Source organism: Papio anubis, chromosome 15, assembly GCF_008728515.1.
Source record: "Papio anubis isolate 15944 chromosome 15, Panubis1.0, whole genome shotgun sequence".
Lineage (NCBI taxonomy): Eukaryota > Metazoa > Chordata > Mammalia > Primates > Cercopithecidae > Papio > Papio anubis.
In genome coordinates this window covers 22,170,152-22,194,810 of record NC_044990.1, presented here as the reverse complement: position 1 = coordinate 22,194,810, position 24,659 = coordinate 22,170,152, and the positions used below count along the sequence as shown (strand labels likewise).

The following is a 24,659-nucleotide window of genomic DNA, read 5'->3' as shown; positions in this document are numbered from 1 at the left end:
CCCCGTCTCTACTAAAAATACAAAAAACTAGCCGGGCGTGGTGGCGGGCGCCTGTAGTCCCAGCTACTCGGAGGCTGAGGCAGGAGAATGGCCTGAACCTGGGAGGCGGAGCTTGCAGTGAGCCGAGATCGCGCCACTGCACTCCAGCCTGGGTGACACAGCGCGAGACTCCGTCTCAAAAAAAAAAAAAAAAAGAATTTTAAAAATAGGCTGTATTTTGGGGGGCAGTTTTAGGTTGGAATAAAATTTAGTGGAATGTACAGAGATTTCCCATATAGCTCCCCACAACCCACAGGCGTAGCTTCCTGTATTATCAGCATCCCTCACCAGAGTGCTACATTTGTTACAATCCGTGAACCTGTAATGAAATATCATTGTCATCCAAAGTTCATCATTTGCATTAGATTTTGTTTCTGGTGTTGTACATTCTATGGGTTTGGATAAACGTATAATGACATGAATCCACTCTTGTAGTATCATATGGGATAGTTTCACTGCCCTTAAAATCTTCTGCCCTCTGCCTAATCCTCCCTCCCTTCCCTCCCCCGCAGCCCCTGGCAGCCACTGATATTTTCATTGTCTCCATAGTTTGAGTTTCCCCTCAATGTCATGTAGTTGGAATAGCATAGTATGCGGCCTTTTCAGACTGACTTCTTTCACTTAGCAATGTGCTTTTAAGGTTATTCCTTGAGGTTTTTGTGGTAGCTCTTTGCTCTGTTTGGCTTTACATTTTCACCTTACTTATCTAGCATCTCATCACCCTGTTGCATTTTCTTCCTAGCGCCTGTTGCACTTTGACATTCTCTTTTTGGTTTATTGCCTGCCTTTCCCATTAGAACTTTAGCTCCATGGGAGTGAGAGTCTTGTCTTGTTCCTGGCTTGTATCCCCAGCAGCTAGAACAATTGCTGCATAATACATACTGAGCAGACATTTGAAGGGTTAAATGTATGCGTGACTTGGACATTCGATCTTTTTAGCTTTACTCTTAAGGTGACAAACTCTCACTCTGCTTCAGGTTTTGTCCAGAGAAGAGGCAGAAATTCATGTTAAGTCACTGAGTCTGGGAATTATTTCTTGTTCACCTTTGGCTTCTGAAGCTCTGCTGGTTTTCTGCTGAATTTAATGGGTCTCTGGGCGAATGGCAGTTTGCCGGCCTTGGTGGGAATCAGTCACGCTGCAAGAGAGAACAGAGGCAGTAGAAAATGATTAAGGGAAAATTGCAGAAAAGTATGATTTAACATTTATTGAGTCACACATTGTACTCAAAGCTGTGTATAACATAAAAAGCGAATTAGGAGACAAGTCAGATATAAAATGAGTGAGCACACACAAGCACACAAATACTGCAGAGAGAAAGGTATTTCTTCAGATGCCTTCTTTCATTTACCAAACTGTAGTCTTATCAAAAAATATAGGCTACTTCAGGAGAGAAAGAGTCTAGCCAGTGTCTGTGGCCCAGTTATGCCCCGTAGGGCACAGAGAGGCCTCAATTTCATTACTGGTTTTTAAAGAAACTTTCTCTTAGGCTAACAGACTTTCTAGAGAGGCCAAACCAAGTGAAGCTGAGTTAATGTTCTCATTAAAATGTTAAAGAGGCTTTATTCATGAACGACTGAAGCTGTAATTGCTTTATCCTTGTAAACTACGAAAATATGCGGTGATCTCTTCTAGAGGCATTCACCCAGTCCCTCTGTCAGGAAGAGCTGTGTTGAGTGGAGGGCTTGGCTGCACTTAGGGACTGAAAAGTGGATGCTCTGGGTGGGTCGTATGTGTCAGGGATATGGTAGAAGTGATGGTAAGGGGTCCTCCATCAATCTGTTTTAATTTTATAGATCTTGTTTTGTATGCATGATTTGATCATTTGAACTTGAGTTCTAATTTCGAAATCATAGGAGAATCGAACATGTATATATATACACACGCAAAAAAAAATATTGTGGAAGGAAGCAGGTTTTTAAAAAGCTGCTTTTTAAAACAATAGGTTTATCTTTTCTGTAAGCCATAGCTTATTGAGATGAGAATAGAAGAAACTGAAAGATGCTGATGTACTGGTGAAACTAAAGAAAGAATTGATCTGGAAAAGATATGGCATGTGATTTGCAGGGTGAGAAGGCACTCAGATGGCTTTGGGAGGTAACAGACTTTTTTATCCCTACTTTTTGCTGTCATTCAATGCACCAGTACAAAAACAAAGTGTAGAACTGTAGGTAGTGAATTCAGATGGCAAATGCAACTATTTTTTTCTTTCTGGAAATGAAATAAGGTTGAAATCAGACTTACTGGACTGAAATCATAGAGTGGTGGTTTTTATATAAGTAGGAAATTTATGTTGGAAATCTCAAAGTGAAATTTAAGGGGAAAAGGTTAGAACATTTTACCTTTTCTCTAATTCCTTATTATTAGAACCCCTGTTCGTTGAATGGTAACAAATCTAAGTCTCACTATGTGCAGATACAATATGAGCAGTATCTAGGGATTGCTTTAAAATGGTGTAGAAGGAGAAAATATCTTTTCCTCATTCATCCTAAGTTTGTGGCTGATGCCCCTCTTAAAAATTAACAAGAGAAAAGCACACAAATTTATTTAATATAAATTGTACATGACAAAGAAGCCTTTGTATGGACATAAAGACCTGACGAAATGGTTAAACTTGTTTATTTTTATGCTAGGTGATGAAAAAGTGGATAGTTGTGGAGAAATAGGATTGGTTAAAGGAAATATTATCTCATGGTAATAAAGTAGGAGAAATTTACAAAGGCTTTACTTTAGTAAATTTACTATTAAATTTACTTTAGTAAATACACTATTAAATTTACTTTAGTAAATACACTATTAAATTTAGTAAATACTAAAGTTTTTACAAAGTACTTTACTTTGGGTTGGAGTTACACTAAAATACATATATCGTAGAAATGTCTTCTTTTTTCTTCAAAGGGTCAAATCCTTTTCAGATGTCAGTGCAGGGCGTTTGTTAAAACTGGCTCAAGTCTGTGGGGGCAATGGAGTTGAAAGTTAGCAGGAAGCTCGCTCTCTCTATGATAGATTGCGTCGGTTTCTAAGTACTTCTTTTCTGAAGGGGTGATTATCTCAGTCCAATGTTGTCAATGGTATGAATCTCATAGTTTTTTAATACAAAGTAGATTCCAATATCTGGAACACTATTGATGATATTTAATAAAACATATTTTTTAAATTATTAAGGGATTTAGAGCAAGATAAAACAAATTTCCTCTGTTGGCTCTTCCACTAAACTCTTGGGTGATTGAAATGGAGTGACTTGCCATCTCTTTCTTGGGGAACTGCTAGCCCAGTCCCTGAATTCAGAGGTGAATCCAGAGAGATAGGGATCCTTGAGCTCTATCCAGACACAGTTCAACTTATCATGTTTCCTCTTCCCCTTCTGCAAAATAGGATTCCAATCCCTTTCCTGATCTGTAGAGCAGATCTATTCTGGAGGTTTCTTTTTGGCTTGCCTAGGAAATTGTAGTGGGCTGTGATCAGGTCCTCACTTCCCAGTGTGACTCAGAAACCTTTGAAGAAGTGTAATGGTGTAATGAGACCTTCAGTAATAATGGGGTATGTATAGAGAGTATCATAGGAACAAACAGAGGGATTGACTAATTTATTCTAGGCTGCTGTAGTTTTTGAGAACTATTGTTTGCTTTCTAGAGTTTTCCATTTATTCATTTGCTGTTAGGATGTTGACACATCTGACTGCTCAGTGTCTCAGCCCAAAGCAGCACCTCTTTTCATTCTAGTTCTTAGAGGTGAGTTGCATCCAAGACCCTATATTCACCTTACAATTAGATGATGTATTAGTCCGTTCTCACACTGCTATAAAGATACTGAGACTGGCTAATCTATAAACAAAGGAGGTTTAATTGACTGACAGTTCTGCATGGCTGGGGAAGCCTTAGGAAACTTAGAATCATGGTGGAAGGGGAAGCAGGCATGTCTTACATGGCAGCAGGCAAGAGAGAGAGCATGCGAGAGCAGGGAAAACTGCCTTATAAAACCATCAGATCTCATGAGATCTTACTGTCATGAGAACAGCATGGGGGAAACCACCCCCTTAATCCAGTCACTTCCCTCCCTCAACATGTGGGGATTACAATTTGAGATGAGATTTGGGTGGGGACACACAGCCAGATCATATCAGATGTCGATGCCAAAAATCTAGAGGAAATTTTCAAAACCTATTATTGTGTGATATTTTCCTTCAAATACTGGTGTTTTTTTGTTTTTGTTTTTTTTTGTTTTTGTTGTTGTTGTTGTTGTTTGAGATGGACTCTCACTCTGTCACCCAGGCTGGAATGCAATGTTGCAATCTTGGCTCACTACAACCTCCACTTCCTAGGCTCAAGCGATTCTCCTGCCTCAGCCTCCCGAGTAGCTGGGATTACAGGCATGCTAGCTAATTTTTGTATTTTTAGTGGAAGTGGGTTTTCACCATGTTGGCTAGGTTGGTCTCAAACTCCTGACCTCAAGAGATCCACCTGCCTCAGCCTCCCAAAGTGCTGGGATTACAGGCATAAGCCACCACTCCCGGCCCTATTTTCCTTCAAATACTTAATTCAGTTGTGTCTTAAGGCTTATGTTGATTGGCCAGTGATTGTTTGACTAGTTAACTCATTCATTCAGCAAATATTTTGGGAATATGTACTCTATTTCAGGGGCATATATGGTATCTAGGGGCTGGGATAAAAAGATTGGGAAATCAGATTTGCCTGTAGAGTTTCGTTGATAGTTCATATGTTGAAAATAAGGAGTGAAATACCTAAAGGAAGCCAAATTGCTTTTCTGCATTTCAAAGACTATATGCAAGATTGGCATATCACAGCCTACTCTGTAGAGTTCTCCATAAGTGCATTTCATGTGGGAAGTGGTACCAGATGTTTTCTATATTATGATAATCTTCATATATTTATTAAGCTGTAACTTGTAAGGCTTCCTGATGGGGCATAATAGAGGCTCTTTGTGTGCTACACTGTGTCTTTGTAAAGAAGCACTCTGTTAATTCCTGCCTTGTCATTTATCTGGCTCTTACTGGTAATGAAGCATGTTTCAGTCATTCCAGGAGAGTTTTGGGGATATGCACAAAGAGGAATAAGAGGAACAAAAGGGTTGGTTTCATGGTGGGTTGGAGGGAAATACTCTTAGGGAGAACCAGGGATAGAATGAAACCTTTCACCTGGTATGTTTTACATCTTTATCCCTTTTCAGTACAGCAGCCGAATACTCCAGAATTGTTTTACATTTTAGGAAATGCTAAGAAAATGCTAGGTTTTGAAAGTTTTTCTTTTCTCTCTCAATCATTGACCTGGCAGTGGGTTAGGAGAATCCGAGAACTCCCAAGAATTACAATGGAACAGTAGAGGAGTTGAGCCATTTTCCTATCATTTCTAAGTTCTGTGCTTGGGAAGACAGGTTATATACTGATAACAGAGATTTGATTCCAGGAAAGAAAAGAGAGGATAGAAGAGGGAAATAAAAATGTGGGGATGTTAATGAAGAAAAGGGAAAGGAGCAAAGAAAAAAAGGAAAAAAGATATTTGGTTGTCCTTCCTTCTCTCCCTTAGCTCCTTCTCACAAAAGGAAGGGGTAGAAAAATGGGCAGGTTGAAAGGGAAAAGAAGGGAGTTGAATTAGAGATAGGAGGGCACTTGGAGATAGTGAGGGAGAAGGAAAATGAGTCAGAGAAATCGCAAGAATAAGTGAGGGGGAAGGAGATGGGATGAGAACTGTTTAAATTCAGGAAGAAGAGAGGGGCTCAGAGAGGGGAGTACATACTTTGGTCACATTGAGAGCTTTCAATTACTCCCAGCAGGGCATCTGCCAAATAGCCAGTGTCCCTTGCTGAAGACATTTTCCTGACTTTTGTATTAACTTTAATGTGATTCTCTTTATGGTACCTGTATTGCTGGTTGCAGTTTCATTGACACTCTGTGTGATCAAATAGCAAATGTGGAGGTACAGTTCTGCTATTCCTGCCCCCTTGCAGTTTGCAGCCGACTTCTGAGTAGTGCATCTTGTGTTTGATGTTTGCTCTTCCTCCTTGTCTTGTCGGAGAGTTGAAAGGGAAGAGACATGTTCCTAAGGGCTGTCACATTTATAGCTCATGCATACAAATATTAAAGAAGCTGAAAAAACTCAGTAAAATTACATTTTGATATTTTTTTGAAATAAGGTAGTTGTCTCCTTGCTGGTCTAGTGACCTGCCCTAACCTAAGGCCACACTCACTATACCTGTAGGCAGACTGCTTCTTGGAAGATCTTTCCTCATCCTTTCTCAAGACTCAGCTCAGGAAACCTTCCCAGTATTTTCCACCTGCGTCAGGTACTTTCTAAGTGTGTACTAGTACCTTCCCCTGCCACTGGCTTCTTGTGCTGACCTTTCCCTGTTAGATCTATCATGCCATGTGGTAATTTTTATCCTTCCACTTTGGGGCTCTTTACATAGTATTAGTTACTACTGAGCACCTAGTTATGGGACAAATAATGTCTATCTTGGATGTATACAGATGCTGGTCTTTAGAGTGTAACATACTTCTAAATTTGGCTATGCTTTTAGATACCTGTTTACAGTTAGTCTACATGTTCTGGAAAGAAAAGAGATTTAGCCAGATGTAAGGTGTTTCTGGAGAGTTTAGTAGAATATTTGGTTCCACAATGAGATCACTTGGACACAGGAAGGGGAACATCACACCCTGGGTCCTATTGTGGGGAGGCGGGAGGGAAGAGGGATAGCATTAGGAGATACACCTAATGTAAATGACGGGTTAATGGGTGCAGCACACCAACGTGGCACATGTATACATATGTAACAAACCTGCACGTTGTGCGCATGTACCCTAGAACTTAAAGTATAAAAAAAAAAAAAAAGGAATATTTGGTTCCAGATTCATGCAACTATAATAGAGGAATTGTGATTCCATTCAGTTTTAGATACCAGAGGATGGTCTTGAAGTTTGGGGCAACCTGTTTCTTATGATTCTCGGACTCACAGGCCTGATGCATAAGGCACTTTAAAACCATGCTTCTCAGACTTTAATGTGCATAGGGCTTATCTGAGGATCTTGTTAAAATGCAGATTCTGTTGCAGTAGGTCTCAGGTGGGTTCTCACACTCAGCACTTCAAGCTCACTGGTGAGGCTGATTTTACTGCCCGTGGACCACACTCTGAGTAACAAGGCTTTGAAATACTTTCTAGAAAATAAAACTGGGATTTATCCTATGAAAATATCTAGGTGTACTTTATAATTTGAAGAACAACAAATTTCCTGAGAGAAAGCTTGTAAGTGTGTAACTCTTATTTCAATTTGAAAACTTGCAAGAATTTCTCACACTTAAAAACAGTACATCTGATACCAGTCAACCCCTGAAACTGCTTTTGAATGACATTTTAGATTGTACTGCCCTTAATTAATATACAGCTTTATTTATTTGGGCTTTCTTAGATTTGGGAGGCCCTGGCCCTAGCACTGGCTTTAGTGTAGCTACTTTAGCAACAAAGACTACTTTTAAGGCAGAAATAACTCTTTGAAAGATTGACAGTTCGAAGGCTTTGTTTATGATGAGACCTTCACATTTATTGATTGTTACCAAGTTAGCACCATGCAGAGACCTTCTCCAAGGGCATTCAATTGCAATGGCCAGAAATGGAAAGGGCAATGTTCAGCTCGAACTTTGCAGGCGAAACCTTGCATCTGCTTACATATATATGTTCAGTCAGCTCTCTGAAATTGATGTTTGAAGTTTTTTCTAACAAGATGGCCTTTATTTTACAGGTCCTTTGCTGCCAGCATGATATCATATTTATAATATGTGGAGGAGAGAGAGCTCACCATGCTCAGGTAAAGGGATAGTATGTGTACCACAACTAACAAGCAGGTTGGTTGTCACCATATGGGAAGGGATGTAGTTTAATTATACCTCTGGCATCATTCTCTAATGTGCGTCTTCGTTATATCTGGGGTTGAGAGGGCCTGTGGCAGAAGATCTCAGTGAACTAACATGCATTTGGGGGAGCATTTACAAAGTACCTATAACAGGGCCTCTAAACAGTCAGCAAGGAAATAGGACTGGTCACTTGAAATCTCTTTCCAACTTCTACAGAGGTTACATAAAGGTACTACCGTTGTTCATCTTTATCACCTTATCATGAAGGCTTTATCTTTCAACATTTATGTAAATACATGAATATTGAAGACTCCTAATTAAAGTCTTATCTCTGTCCCCTTATCTAAAGTTATCCTTCTAAATTTCCTTTGCATTTTCTTTTGAAATAAGTGCATGTCTCACAACTTTGATTTGCCCAAACAGGTCACTGAGATTAATTTTCCATTAACCTTTATTGCTTCTGTTTCTTTCTAATCATCTTCTTAGAGGATTAAACAGTCCCCATTGGGTTAGTCTCTCCTTAGGATATGAGCCATCTTTTTCTTTGATGCCCTTTATAGAACTGATGTGGATGATGGTGATCTATTGCCTGACCGAACCTGGACCCATTAACTGAGCCAAAGCTTCCTTAGGTAGACCCACGCTAGGAGTTCTGATGACCATGGCAATTTTGTTATTGGGCTTGCTTCTTTTGTGACCTGGTCTGTATTAGTTTCATCTGACTGCCTTAACAAAGCGCCACAAGCTGGCTGGCTTACACAATAGAAACCTGTTGTTTCACAGTTCTGGATTCTGGAAGTCCAAAGTCCAGGTGTCAGCAGGGTTGGTTCCTTCTAGGCCGTGAGGGAAAATCTGTCCCAGGCCTTTCTTCTACCTTCTGGCAGCCTTGGGCATTCCTTGACTTATAGATGGCATTCTCCCTGTGTCTTTCCACTGACTTCCCTACATGTGTGTCTGTGTTTATGTCCAGGTGTCCTTTCTGTAAGGACGCCAGTCATATTGGATTAGGGCTCACCCTAATGACCTTAACTTAACTCAATAATCTGCAAGGAATCTTTCTAAAAATGTCACATTCATATGTATGAGGGATTTAGATCGTAGCATCTTTTTGGGGTACATAATTCAGCCGACAGCACTATGTGGGTACAGGCATACCTCATTTTATTTCACTTGGTTTTGTTGAGCTTTGCAGATACTATGTTTTTTTACAAATTGAAGGTTTGTGGCAACCCTGCATCCAGCAAGTCTATCAGCACCGTTTTCCAACAGCACATGCTCACACTGTGTTCCTGTATCAACACTGTTTTAGCAATAAAGGATTTCTAAATTAAGGTGTGTTCATTGTTTTTTAGATAAAATGCTATTGCACACTTCATAGAGTATAGTATAGTGTAAACATAACTGGCAAACCAAAAAGTTTGTGTGACTTGCTTTATTGTAATGGTCTGGAACCGTGTCTGTAATATATTCAAGGCATGCTTGAAATGAATTCCTCTAGATACCCCTGAAGCTTCTAGCATGGTGCCTGCTGCTTAATATTTGTTGAATTAGTGAATGGCAAGGACCATAAAGGCCATGGCCAAATTTAATTTGACAAAGCAAAGTGCAGTGACCAGAGGTGGGCAGGTATTATGCTGGCATTTGTCCTCAGGGAACTCTTGTCTTCAGGATAGTTCAGGCTAAACAACCTCATAAATGAGATAAGAGTTTTCCTTTAAAAGTAGTAGCGAGTGGGGTTTGTATAAAATATAGCCCTTTGTGTGAGCTGCTACTGCTGTCTCTGTTGGCGTCGCAGGTTGAACTGCCAATTTACATGCTGCCTCTATCAGTACATCAAGATATCTTTCCAGCTAATTCAATACCATTTAAATCATACTTAGCCAGGCTATTCTTTCTTTCCAGCTGCATCGCTTTGCACTTATTAAATTTAACGTTCTGTTCTCTGGCTTTAATCTCTAAATGCTATCCTGAAATAGATCTGCCCTAATCGTGTCTTCTTCCTTCTTTATGCTTCCTTAGCTCAACATTATTACAAGTTATCTTTTGAGTGTTCAGATTTGGGTGTTGATAAATTATTAGGATACTGGTCTCAAGGTAGCACTTAAATGATCTGTTCTTGAGAGATGCTTATTTGAGAAACCCTTTATTTCCTCTTGGGGCAGTGCTTTCTAGCCATGTCTACTGTTACTTCCAGGAAGGGATTACCTTTTTAATAGCAAAACGGAGCCTTCTGCTGAGATGAGTGAAAGTCCAGGGGCAGATCTCCTCCTAGGAGTGAGGTAGGCATCTTTAGGAGCCCTGCAAATTCACTTAAGCCCCTGGATTAGTGCTGCGTGGAGCTGCTGCAAGCAGGCAGGCCAATGTCTAGAGATTGACTGTGTGGGTCAGGCCCAGGCCTCCAGGAACTCTGAGCTGCAGGCAGGGTGGAATCATTTACTTACAAGCTCTTGCAGCCCCACAGGAGCTTTTGTGTTCCTGGGGGTGGGGCTGCAGGCTGTCCCATGGCCAACTGATAGCATTGGCTTAGACGGCAGTGGATTTATAAGATGATGACAGGCAGCAGAAAATGAAAATGAAAATAAAAATTCATTTTAGCATTTTTCACACTGACATTAGTCCTAAGAAAACTGGTAAATCAAACAGCAAATATTTATGGCATGTGTGATGCATGTAGGCACAGTTCTACCAAATGCCAGGTACAGATGTATAACTTCATCCTGTGTCTCCCTTGCTTACTTTTCTTTTCCATTTTATGCAAGAGCTTACTACCTTTGATTAGAGGTCTCCCATAACTTTTCATGTGAACTCTCCTAGTGTGGCTTGTGGGCGTGTCTATAGGGTTTCATTAAAATTGAAACCGTTAATTCGTTTTGGTTATACAGTGATCAAACAGAGTGATGGTGAGACAGCCCTTGCTGGCTGCAGGTAGGGCCTGGTGAGCGATTATATTCTGGTAATTCAGCTGTCCCAGAATAGCCAGTGAAGTACTCTGCAGTGTGCACTACAAGAATTATAATATCCCAATAAGTCTTATTTTAATAATTTAGTTATCTTATATGTACCTAACACTTCTCTATTATTAAAGAGAAAATAATCCGGAAATAAAACCTCGGGTGCCTTGAACATGGAAAACGAGTTTTATTATTGTTGCTTTGTCTTTACTCCATTTTGCATTCTCTCATTTCACTCATCTTACATTTCTGAAAACTCAGCTATAAGATTCTCATGGACTTGATAATAATTTGCTAACTTGTTAAACTCTGATTTTAAAAAGGGGCAAATGAGAAAAATGATTCTGATGTCCTTTTAGTTAATAATTAACATGGTAAGTTTTTCTTAGATCTCTGACATTAGAATGTAATTATTATATTATGGAAAGTATTTTAATTAAACAAATTATACTTCAAGATTCTGTCAACATTTTTCAGAAAATTTTTGTACACAAATCAATTAAAATAGGAATCTTAATATCTGCTTTCTGTAGGATCTTCTGCCTCTCCCTCTGACGGTTCCTTCTTTGTTTCATTTAAATCATGAGTTTATGTTAAGTGCTTATGAGCTGGTAATATAAAAGTGATGAAGAAGAGCAGTGGCTTTTGGCAGGGAACTCAGAAGCTTGAAATTCTCTTTCATCTACATTTAGTTACCACTAAACTCTGTCAAATTTCTGTAATTCTTTGATATTTTTACTTTCCTTTTTTTAAATCTACGATTATTCTTTCCAAGAATTTCTTACCTTTTTCTTGCTTGTTCATATGACCACTCTGTTTGGTTTGTTCATTCGTTGTTCATTCGTTCGTTCGTTCGTTCGTTCATTCATTCATTCATTCATTCATTCATTCATTCATTCATGTAGTACCCTTTTGACATGTGCCAAAAATTGTTCTGGGCATAGTATCAAGTATATTATAATTTATATGGGAGATAGCAATGATTTTTGCATGATTATGATGGAGCTATAAAACTAAGTATACTTTTTATATAGGAAACAGAGCAACTAAATTGGCTTGGGACAATTAGGAAATACTTTATAGAGAAGATTGTATTTGAATGGAAATTGGTAGGAAATGAGTGGTAGAGAGAGAACATTCTAAAGGACACATAGGGGAGATTAGCAGAGAGGTTTGAGGAGGCAGGGCAAGTTTGTGTATTCCATGCTGTTTAGGTATTGCTGGAGCATAAAGTGTGAAGAGGGATATAGGGCTGGATGAGACTCTATAGGAAGGCAGAAATCAAATCTTGAAGGTCCTTTGACACGTTGTTGAGCCTTCTTTTGTATGTCTTCAGTTCATCCTGCTCCTTGCAGGGAGAATGGCTGTATGAAAGAGTGCTTATATCCTGCCAAACTCTTCCTTTATGACCCTTGTCCTGGTCTCACTGCTTCCAAAGGGAAGTCAAGCATTTTCTCTCTTTAATTTACTCCATTGAATCATTTCCTCCACTAGATTTGCCTGCTTTGCTTTTCACACAGAATTTGTTACTTTCTCAGATTCCATTTTCAAAATCCTCCTTTAAGAACTCACTGAAATTCATATCCTTTGTGAAAACTTTTCTCTACTCATGAATGATTTTACCTCTTGTGAATTCCAGAACTTTGAACAGACTCTGCATATTGCAATCTTCACATGCTTCTCATATGTCACAAGTTATTTTTATAACATTCTTCGACTATCCACATGTTGAAGGGCGTATACCTATCATGTATCCTATGTATGCTGGAAGTGCAGCTTTTTGCATGTATTAATAGTAGACATTGCATGGATGTTTGTTAAAATGGTAGAGGAAAACAGAGTTCCTTTAATTTGAAAGGCTGCTACAGAGGTAGAACTGAGGGATTGATTAATTGTCATCTGGAAGGGGTATAGTTAACATAATGTCCAGATGAAACTCTTAGAGGAAGAATAATTGTCAGTGAAGGTAGAAGGATTACATTAAACAAAAGGCAGAAATATGTACAGAAAAAGATGCAATTTGAAAATCAGTTAAACTGCCCAAAGGTTTAGACATGGGAAGAAGATACTTAGAAAGCCATTCAGCATGTGTGATTGTCTTTGACAGTGAGTGACAAATGGAATAACTGGGAAAAGCACCTATATTGCATGAAGATGCTCTGCATTATTAAATAAAATGGCCTCTGGAAAACTTGATTCAATTTAAGACTTCTCAGTTGCAGATCTGGAGACAATCACAAATTCAGAAATATATTTATGAAACTCTGTTGCCACTGAGCTCAAAAGACCGTAATCCTATTACTTGTGATTTTGAAAAGGGTAAACATGAAAAACTGAAAAGAGTTATTGATTAAAGGAGTAATATGAACAGGAATAATGGAATTAAAGTAATTGAGGCAATATTGGGCCTAATGGACCTTGTTCTCCTAATGCGTTTCTTCTGCTTTTGTATTGAGTTGGCCCCAAAGTCAATAGGACTATGTGCACAGAAAGAGAAGGACATGATGGAAGAATTAGTATTACTGTCTATAAAAAAAAAAAATCAATCTGTTGTTCTTACAGAAGAACATCAATCAGTCTGTGAAATCAATTAACTGGAATTTTTTACATTTGGCTTCTAAGATAATGAGACAAATGATGAGAAAAGACTGTATGCCTTGCATATAGTAGATACTCAGTATATGTTTCTTGAATTGAAAACCAAATGATATCATGGATTTAATTTAAAAACTGCTTCAGTGTAAGTCCTTTTATCCGTCCTAATTCAGTCCCATTTCTTTTACTGGGCTGCCTATATCTATAGTACTATAAATGTAGATTCCTGATTTTTATTGATTCTTGCTCTGAAGTGAGTTCTCTCACATTTTTACTGCCAAGGAGTCCAGGCCAGCTGCACATGACTTTGGATCTCTGTATTATTTAGTGTCTTAACTGTTTTCTGTGACCAGACTTCCTGCCCTATACAGTATTGGCAGATTACATTTTTTGAAATATCATTTTAACAACATTATTCTCTATTCAGAAAACGTCAATGTCTCTTTGTTGTCTACAAAATTGTGGGCTCATTGTACTTTAGAGTTCATTCCCCACTACTTGACTTTGAAAGCATGTGTGTTCAGACTTGTCCAGACACCCGTCCATACTTAACTTCTACCAGCCTCCTGCCCAGACCCTATGGGGAAGACAGATCCGTCTCTTCATTCTGTCGTCCCATTTTGCAATGCACACAGTGTTCTGCATTGGATCCTTCCTCTCATATCTGTATCCATCCAATTAAAGTCAGTTCTGCTCCAGGCAATATAGTCCTTAAAGCTGCACATTATCAAAAGCTGTGCTATAAAGACAATTATTTTAGGGGCATAAATAGTGTTGGGGACTTGAGGGTTGCGGGGGCACAATAAACAAAGTTGTTTTACCTGAAGTTATTTAAACAATAATGGCATTTTCTATCTCTGTAAAAGTATAAACCTTTAAAACCTGAATATCACGAAAAAATGCATTTTGTTGTATCTCTTTTTATAAGATCGTAGTGAACTAAGCTGATATTTTAAAAAATTGTTTCAACATCTTAATGATCCACTATTGTGAGAAATGGAGAATAAAGACCTTAGCAGCTATGTTGTAAGCAAAGGAGCTTTTTTTTTTTTCCTTATGCCAGGAGTCCTAGTATGCATAAAATAAATCATATTCCCCAATCAATTGATCACTTTATACCTAATACACATTATGCAAGCTCTGCAGAAGAAATACCTGTAACACTTATTGTTCCAAATGGAGTTTAAGGTGCTTTTTCCTCCACGATTTTGCTTTTTAGCATTCTTCCTTGCCTGGTGATTTTTCTCTCTGAATACTCTCTTTTAGGTTAATTATCAATTCAAGGACCTCTTTAATCATTCATCTTTTTGAGAACTTTTAGAGACTGTTTTGAAATAGAGACATATTTTTATTTCCCACAATGTCTAATACCTTGTTAGGGCAGTGATATAGCTTATAAGAGCATGCAGTTATTAAATTCAGTTTCATCTAAATCCAAAAATTGCTATTTTCTCTACTTCCTGTTCCTCCTGAACATTGGGCCTTGGCTTAATGTTTTTGGGGGAACAAAAAAGAGTAATCCCCACTTCAATGTCAATGCAAAAGGGTAAAGACTGACTGATAGTTTTCAGATTAAGGATAAATACATGTGTTAGTTCCTGACCCTTCTTGAAACTTCATTAAAATGATGTTTAAGGGATTTTTATTTTAAAAGGCACACACCCATGAGAGCAAAGAAATAGGGCAACAGTTACAGCATTTTGGGGTTTGGGATATAGATGGATGAGTGCTAACTTACTTAGCAGACCTGAGAAAGTGAAGTTTTAACCTGGCAGAGGAGAAAGGAAAAAGGTAACCCAAATTGTACTGATGAACCCTGCAAAAACTCAGGAACAAGAACCCCTGGAGGGGAGAGTGAAGATACAGTTGAGAAGTATTGGCTGAAAGTTCAGATCTGCTTCCTAACTTTATACAAGGAGGAAACTGCTCCTCTATTCCAGCGGAGGGATGAAGCTTATGTTTTCTATAGAGATAGTAAAACAGAAGGTTTCTGGATTGAGAAGTATCAGGAAAGGTTAAAAGTGGTATAATATGGTCCTGAAATCAGATGGATTGTGGATTACACTGATTTACCAAATCCCAAGAATGACAATACCTTCTGTTCTCTGTTCCTTAGCCTACAGGCAGCTAAGGATACCTTTCCTACAGGAAACTCCTGGAAACATCCCTGGGACTCTAACCTAAAAAAAGAACTCAGGGATACTGATATCAGAGATTCCCTCAAGGAAAGGCCTAGCCAGAACAATTCTAAAATAAATCCTTTATCAACAACCAACCACACTCCCAACCTTTCTGTGGACCTTCCAGTGCCCTGCCCTTAAAGATCGCAGACAGCCAAGGGTTGTGAGACATTTAAGGAAATGTCTGATATCGTGAGAGACAAAAACTAAAGCATGCAAACAAAAAAAGCAGCTTGGAGGAAACAACCTTAATAGGAAGAATAAATCTATTTATTTATTTATTTTTTATTTTATTTTATTTTTAAGACAGGGTTTCACTCTGTCGTCCAGGCTGGAGTGCAGTGGCGTGATCTCGGCTTGCCGCAATCTCTGCCTCCCAAGCTCAAGCGATTCTCCCACCTCAGCCTCCCTAGTAGCTGGGATTACAGGTGCGTGCCACTACCACCTGGCTAATTTTTGTATTTTTAGTAGAGACGGGGTTTCACCATGTTGGCCAGGCTGGTCTTGAACTCCTGGCCGCAAATGATCCACCCGCCTCTGCCTCCCAAAATGCTGGGATTACAGGTGTGAGCCACAGCGCTCGGCCAGAAGAATAAATCTGAAAAAAGAAATCATTGGTATCTCCAGACAGATAAGGCATGATATTATCACCATGAAACACAACAAGATTTATAAGGGTTAGGAGGTGAGATTAAGGAAAATTTCCAGAAAACGTAGTAAAAATAGAAAGAATAGAAAATAACATAGAAAAAATAAGAAGCTTAGAGGATTGGTTCATACATCCAAAAATAGTACACCAGATTGAGAGAATATAGAAAATAGAGGATAGAAAACCATCAAAGGAATAATTCAACAAAATTTCTCAAAAACAGAAGTGTCCTGATTAAAAGGGAATAACAATAGATGATCATGAAACTTTATAACACTAGAATGTGGTCCAATAAATGACATGGTAAACTAATAAAAAGAAAGACCTGGTATCCCAGAGATGGGACCAACACAAGAGTGAGGCGAAAAGAATTCACAGGTGATGGTAAAAGAGACCTCAGCAGCTGTGCGCTGGGCTAGTGATCAACTGATCTAAACTGCAGTAGGTAGAGGGGTTCAGGAGAGAGTTCTTCAAGATGGTAAAATTGATTGAACATCTAATGTGTTTGTGCTGAGAAGGGATTTACAGATCTTGGGGAGGCTTTGAGGATAGCATCATGATAAGTACATAAGAAACTAACACAAATGAAATATAACAATGATTAATTCCAAGGAAGACAAAAAGGAAGAAAATGAGATATAATCATAGAACACTACATGATTCTAAGAATGTAAATATGGATATTGAACACAACCAGAATTATTCTCAGAGGATGGGAACATGAGGCATGCGTGTGTGTGGTAACAAACCTAACCCTCATCTTCCTCATTGGGAGGTCAATCAGTAATACCTGAAATTGAAAAACTAAGAGTAGTAAGAGAAACATGTTATTTAAATCAGTGCAAATAAATTTTCATCTTTAGTATGGCATGCCTAGAAGAGGATACTAGATAAGGTAGGAAGCTGGAGACATTCATTTGTAGAATATTAAGTAGATATAAAACTTCAAATAAAATATTTTCAGATTTTTCAATGAAAAACCCGAGCTTGCTTTCATAAACATAACTTTTTATATTTCTTATATGCCTGAAATGGCTGAACACAATTCTTGATCAATATCTTAATGATTCTATCTTCAAATTCTTTTTAGTCATTGTCGGTGAGATATTACACAAGTAGTGATTTTTTAAAAAACAAGCCATTTCACCACCATTTCATGTTCTATAAAAGTTAAAGTTATCTTGAAAAACCTTAATAGTTTTAGCTTTCCTCTTTGCTAGACAAATGCAATCCTCTGATAATTCCAACAGATTTCCAATTCAACTAATTTTTTTCCTATGAAGTAATTAAAAATAATAATGAGGCCCGAATTTATAAAGTGTGTGTTTATTGTTAGAGCAGTCACTCCACAGGTAGCTTGGATGCTGGTAAAAGAGGGCATTTGACTCAACTGGAAAGAAATACATATACATACACTGGTATGTATAGACAGAATTTGGGGGGCTATCACTTGTAGCTTTGCCTACCAGGCCTTTCTGCCCACACCTTTCTAGAGCTCCACTTTCAACCAGCTGTGCTTTCTATACCTGGAATGAAACCTTCTCCAGCGGCTACATGGACTGCTTCTGCACAAAATGAAGGGGTGCTTTCTGCAGACACGTGGGTGTCCATGGATGTTTCTAGTGCCTCTCAGCAGAGCCATGAGGACTATGCCTTTGTACCTTGAGGAAGCTGATGGCCAGGTGTGAGCTGCCCTGGCACCTGCTACCTCAGAACCCCACCTGATTCCCTGAGGCTGAGAGACATTCATACCGCATTGCATACCTGGGATCAATTCTTTGCACAATAGTGTGCCAGCACCTACCAGTTGGGAAGCTCTGATATCCACATGTGGAAACAAATTCCAAAATAATTACTTAAAGAATTGAAAGCAGTTATCTCTGGGCCTAGTCCTATTTAACAGTTGAGACTATATTATGAATAAATTGGTTTAAATAAAAACTAATTTTTAAAAATCTCTTGTGTAGTCTTATTAGATCTTCCAGACCTTTTGCCCTCTCAAAACATTGGACAGAGCTGCTTTCAACTTTGTTTTTATAAGATGAGACGACAAAATATATACAACTGTGGACTATGGTCTACTTCTTAAATGCAGAGGCTAGTTTGTGGATTATCCATATGCCATATTTTACCCCAAGGATTAAGATAAAAGGAATATGAATCTGAAGATAGCAAGCTTCATTTTTTAATACAAGGAAAAAGAGAAGTTGAAACTCATGATAAATATAGATTGTGTTTTGAAACTTTAATTTATTATTTTCCTGTTGTCCCTTTAACATGTTCCTGGGGAAGTCTGAAATAATGATTTAGGAGAAGAGGTGGGAAATTGATAAATTAGCTGGAAAAAAATGGAAAGGCACTTCAGAATACATAGCAGAGAATACAGTTCTTTCACAGAGGGTACTGAGAGTGTGGTCTGTTTGGTGCCCTCCAGATTCAAGGCTGAAATTGGAAACAATGGTGCTTTAATTTGCTGCACAGTTAATGGGCCTGCTGATTTGTTCTCATTTTTTAGTCCTATAGTATGTCCTTAAAACCCTCTCAAGGGTTCATACTTTTAGCTTGAGGTCTCTACGCCTCATTTTTCCTTTTGTTCTCAAAACACTTACATTGCCTCTTCCTGATTCATCTTCTGAGAGGCTCAGCATAATGTATGGTAGGGATTGAATAATTTGGATGAAGCCTGTGACATGTCTTGATGATGTTAAACCACTCAGAATCCTAGGAAATAGTCCCAGCTTGCATTAGCAGAAGATTAATGCAGGTGATCTTTAAAGTCTTAATTTTAAAAAATTTACATTTTTGCCAGTGATGATTGAAAAACGCTGGCATTCTTTCTGCCCGCGTTACTGATTATAATTACAAATACTTGCAAAAGTACTAGAATGGCATCTCACTGTTCCATAAGCAGTGGACTATTATTTTACTCTTTTAATGGCTATTAAATATTTAAAAAACAATTTTCTAAAAATATACCCATAACTATATGTAACATGGGCATAAATCACAATGGGAAATGTATTCTGAAACACATGCATAATAATACTTGCTTGGATAAGTTTATATGTCTAATTCACCAAGAAGAAATTTAAATTTTTGAGAGGTTTCTTATTTGAGATATCACTATGAGAAAAGGCAAAACTAAGGGTCTTTTGGATGAGGTCAAGACAGTGATTACTCACAGTTACTACTGTTTTGCCCCAGGATATTCTGAATGTGAGCCCAAACCTTATGATCCCTGAATCAGGAATGGTGGAAAACCATGGTGAACTAGTTATTTGGAAGGAGGAATCAAGGAAACCACCAGCTCTTGAACTTTTCCAGAACTGGAACATATTAAGGGGAGAGGTAATGAGAGCAAAGAGTTTGTCCTGCTATGTGGAGAACAGAGAGGGTACAGTGAGCCTTGGAGAGCAAGGGAGTATGGGGAGCGGTGGGGCAGGTTGCAGACCACAGGGAGGAAGAGGAGCATCAAGGGAGTCAGCTGTGGACTTGTAGATCTGGGGTTGAAATTTAATTCAAGAAGAAACATTTGGAACATTTGGCAACAAGTGACATGATCAACATGACATTTGGGTAGATGATTGTTGCTGTGTTATAAAATAGCTCAGAGAGGAGGAAGACAGTTGGTGCATGCTAAGAAGGACTGCAGAAGACTGAGAAGGAGAAGGAATTGGACTTGATGACAGAGCTGATAGAGAAGACAGAAGAAAAAGATAAGTTATAGACAGTGTAAGTCAAGGCTGGATTGCTGTCTTGGAGAACAACTCCCATATTTAACAGTCCAAAAAAACAACACGCAAAGTGACCAGAAGATTATTCAGCAAATGTCCAAATGCCTTGTGTAACAGGTCGGTTCTTTTCCCAGCTTACAAGTCATGGAACAGTTTGCGAAACATAGAACTTTGCTAAACTGATCATTTCTCTTTTGGATGTGCTATGACTGTAGCCCTTGCCCCACCCATTCCCAGAAGATCATCCAGATAGCAATAAATAAGGAGCGTGATAGGAATTAGAGGTCAGGGAAGGAAGCGTAGGTCTGGGGATCATCAGTGAACACAGCAGTGGGGTCTGAGTGTATGGATGAGCGTTCTGTGTCACGGAGTGAAGAAAGGCAGGAACAGAGGTGTGGAAGCAAATACCGTGAGATGCTTCATGAAAAAGGCCAAGGAACAAAAAGAAACAGAGTGGTTGGAGTGACATTAAATTCATGGAATTGTTCGATCTAAATTTAAGTGGATACTTGCTTCATTGGAGTAAATGGTCTGATTAGTGTTTTCAGATTTTACATAAAAATGAAGGTATAGTTCCATCTCTCAAGACTTAGGACCCACAGAGAATTCACTATATAAATGCATCAAGCTGAGCCCCAAAACTTTTGGGCTCAGTCACCAGAAAGATTATCATGAGCCCCTTTTCTTTTACAAATAAAATTCACCCTTATTTGTCTTAGGGTTGACTATGGAAATGCTTTAAATGGATATCAAGAAGGAAATCTTCGAGTAAATTCTGCACTGCAAAGCAGTAGCATTATTTAAACAAAGAATACATTAATTTTTACATTGCAATCAAGATCAACCAGCACGTACACATCCACCAGAATGCATTATAATACTGTGCACTGTTTTAATTCTACACTGTAAATCCCTTTGAATCCTGTATCAGTGTTCACTAGACAGAATCTGTCTCTCTATATAGTAGATACATAAACATGTATTTATGAGGAGATTTATTTTAAGGAATTGGCTCATGCAAATGTGGGTGCTGGTAAGTCCAAAAATCATAGGGCAGGCCAGCAGTCTGAAAACTCAGGCAAGAGTTGATGTTATAGCCTTGAGTATGAAATGCGTAGGGCAAGTTAGCAGGCTGGAAACTTAGGCAGGATGTCTGTGTTACAGTCTTGAGGGAGAACTCCTTCTCTCGGAAACTCAGTTTTTGCTCTTAAGGCCTTCAACTGATTAGATGAGGCCCATCCACATGATCAAGGGTGACCTCCTGTAGCTAAAGTCAACTGGTTATAGATGTTAATTCCATCTATCAAATACTTTTACAGCAACATCTAGACTAGTGTTGGACTAAAGAACTGAGCACTCTAGCCCAGTCAGGTTGACTCAGATGATTTTGCCATCACAAATCTCATATTTTTACTGTAGTAGAAAGAGCAGAGTCAGCTGCATTTTGCTTCATTTCCCTACTGTTGTAATATTTATAAGGGAGTAAAGATTCTGTTAGTGGTTCAATGGTGGCATTTTTACTGATACTTTTTTTTCTGTCAGATTGTTAGATAATTTGTTTGAAAAGCTGGGCCATGTTAGCATCTTACCCCTGTCCCACATGGTGCCAAATGGTCTTGTCTTCTTTGCCTGGTAAGCAGAGTAGGTATGGGAAATGCAAATTTTCATTGAACAAGGTTATTGACTAAAGTTCTGTAGTGAGACTGCTCAGCTGACTATGTGACAGTCACAGGGGATGTGGGGAGTTAATATTTTCTGGGAAGAATTTTAATGTTAGAATTTACTGTCTTTTGCACATATAAATTTGAAGCCTTAATGTTATGCTCTTCTGGTTATTTGCATTTAATATGCATGCAAATTCACAATATATACTATATGCCAAGAACATAAATTATAAATTGGTACTTTCCCTGGTTGTTAGCAATTTTGGCTGCTTTAAAAATTAATACTTTGAAGAAATATATGTTTTCAAATTTATTTGTAGTATCTTTAGTTTCCAAAGGAAAATATGTAGCACACTCTCAACCAGGAAGGTAGATCTCTGCTCTAACATTCTCTGGATTCAGAAAGTTGTGCATAATGCTAAAGGTTGGAATGTTTTTATTTATCTTTCCTATGAATGGGTTCCAATTAGGTGTTGCAGGTGTTTATTTCCATGAACAATGCTGAGAAATACGTTTCTGTAGCATGAATGCAGCCTACTGCAGTCCAGTATACTTGCGGGTGAGTCTTTTCAGTGATAAACACACCTCCAGTAGCAGAGCAGCACATTGTACTTCCCCGTGGAAGAAGACCTGCCTGTGCTGAACAACTGAGGGCAGGAGACTCCCAGAGAGGGACTCTGTAGCCTCTCTGCCTGCCATTGAGGCTTGTTGTCTTGGCAGCTAAAACACAGCCATCCATCCTTTCCCCAGGCAGGGAGCTCTAGGCATCCTTGACTTTGCCATGACCTTTTCTCCTCCCCTTTCCAATCTGTTTAGGGTTCTGCCATGCATCTTTCAGGCAGCTTTGGATTTTCTCTCTCTTGGAAATCTCCAGGCCACCTCCTGGTTTTGTCTTTCTGCTTTGGACAGATGAATGCTCATCACCAGCATCCTGGCTACTCAGCTTGCTTACTTCTTCCTAAGTCCAAAGCAAGGCCTCCCAGACCTTCCTGCCCGCTATAAAAGTCAGGTCATCTTGCACTGTGAAACTCTAGAGTGCAGCATTCCCTGCAGGGTGCAAACATTCGTCCTCAACTTCAGCAGTCTGCTCTGGCACACTATTTAGAATCATTTTAAAAACATTCTTCTGTCTGCACTGTACCTCTTTCATGACTTAGTCATCCTCCTCCACCTTACTAACTCTATGGACCACTGTATCCTCTGTGTTTCTAAGTTATTTCACCTCATGCAAAATCAGCCCTCTTTCAGTGGTCCAGAGCAAGGGTCCTCAGCTGACAAGTTTTATTGGTGGCACCATCACCATGACCATCATAGTAAATATTATCACTAACTTCTGTGCCAGCATGTTAGCATACTACAAGTAGCTACAGAAAATGGGCCTGTGGACATTGACTCAAAACCTAAGTTAGGGCCTCTGTGTTATTGTGCAGCCTGGTCAAGGGCTCAAGTAGGGATGAGAATTTACCTTGGTTTTGCTCTTCATTTATGTCCTTGGCATGGCTGGATCTGCCAGGATTAACAGGTGACTTCTACCCCTCCACCCCTGACTCCCTTTCCCTCCAAAAAAGTGATCTGTGGATAGTCAAATGGGGCTCAGGCATAGACCTGAAGAGGCATCATTTTCTGATTCACTTTTGGGCCAAGTAGGCATTATTTACTAATTTGCAACTGGGTACCTTATAGGCTTATAGAGGCCTTCACTTACAGAATAGATATGACAATCAAAGAGATTCAAAGTGAAGTTTTTGTTTGTTTTTTTGAGATGAAGTTTCACTCTTGTTGCCCAGGCTGCAATGGCGTGATCTCGGCTCACTGCAACCTCTGCCACCCGGGTTCATGTGATTCTCCTGCCTCAGCCTCCTGAGTAACTGGGATTACAGGCATGCACCACCACCCCTGGCTAATTTTTGTATTTTTCAGTAGAGATGGGATTTCACCATGTTGGTCAGGCTGGTCTTGAACTCCTGACCTCAAGAGATCTGCCCACCTTGGCCTCCCAAAGTGCTAGGATTACAGGCGTGATTTTTTTTTTTTTTAAAGAATCTCGCTATGTTGCCCAGACTGGAGTGTCGTGGCATGCTCTCAGCTCACTGCAACCTCCGCCTCCTGGGTCCAGGTGATTCTCCTGCCATAGCCTCCTGAGTAGCTGGGATTACAGGTGCCTGCCACCACACTCGGCTAATTTTTGTATTTTTTAGTAGAGACAGGGTTTTGACATGTTGGCCAGGCTGATCTTGAACTCCTGACCTCAAGTGATCTGCCCGCCTCAGCCTCCCAAAGTGCTGAGATTACAGGCATGAGCCACCATGCCCGGCCTCAAAGTGAAGTCTTTTATTACAAGGAGAAAGTACTAGGTGAGGATAATTTTGTAATCATTATTGCATCCTGGCAAAATTTTCTGCAGTAGTTTCTTCTGCTTCCCTTCCCTCTTCATCCCTGCTCCTTTTCTCCTCCTTCCCTCCCCCTCTTCCTTTTTCTTCCTCTTCTTCCTCCTCTTCCTTTTTAGATAATAATCATAGTAGCTAATAAATGTATAAAATATTCTTACTGGCTCAGAGATGCATTTTTCCTAGGCTTGATTGTATCATTGGAAACTCTAACCACAGAGGTCCCATTTGCTGTGGGTGGAGCAACCTTCTGTGGTAGAAACATGGAAGTCACATGCTAGATTTACATAGAACTTAGGGGCTCTGAGTGTAAGAACTGGAGCTTGACTCATTTTTGGCATTCAGACATGCATTGATCTCTCTCATAGTTTAGGATTCCCCAAAAGAAGCTGGATCGAGGGATGTGATGGGGTCCCTGAGCAAAAGCCGTGAGTGGCGAAATCTGCTAACGTGGACCAGACTCTGCTAACGTGGACCAGACCAAACTACAGGAGTTTGGTTTTGTTTTGCTTTTGAGACAGAGTCTTGCGCTTGTTGCCCAGGCTGGAGTACAGTGGTGCGATCTCAGCTAACTACAACTTCCACCTCCCAGGTTCAACA

The 24,659-nt window shown here is 39.3% G+C and overlaps 1 protein-coding gene across 7 annotated transcripts in view; it reads left to right on the top strand.

The window, feature by feature from the left end:
- The window catches only part of ENOX1 (ecto-NOX disulfide-thiol exchanger 1), a 583,643-nt gene that overhangs the window by 107,494 nt on the left and 451,490 nt on the right, over positions 1 to 24,659 (top strand). For 6 of the 7 annotated variants that reach the window (XM_021929581.2, XM_031655830.1, XM_031655829.1 and 3 more), the window contains exon 2: positions 7,788 to 7,853. The exons of the other annotated variant lie outside the window; for it this stretch is intronic. The gene's annotated coding sequence lies outside the window, so the exon portion shown is untranslated. The remainder of the gene's footprint in view (positions 1 to 7,787; positions 7,854 to 24,659) is intronic. 7 annotated transcript variants of the gene reach the window in all.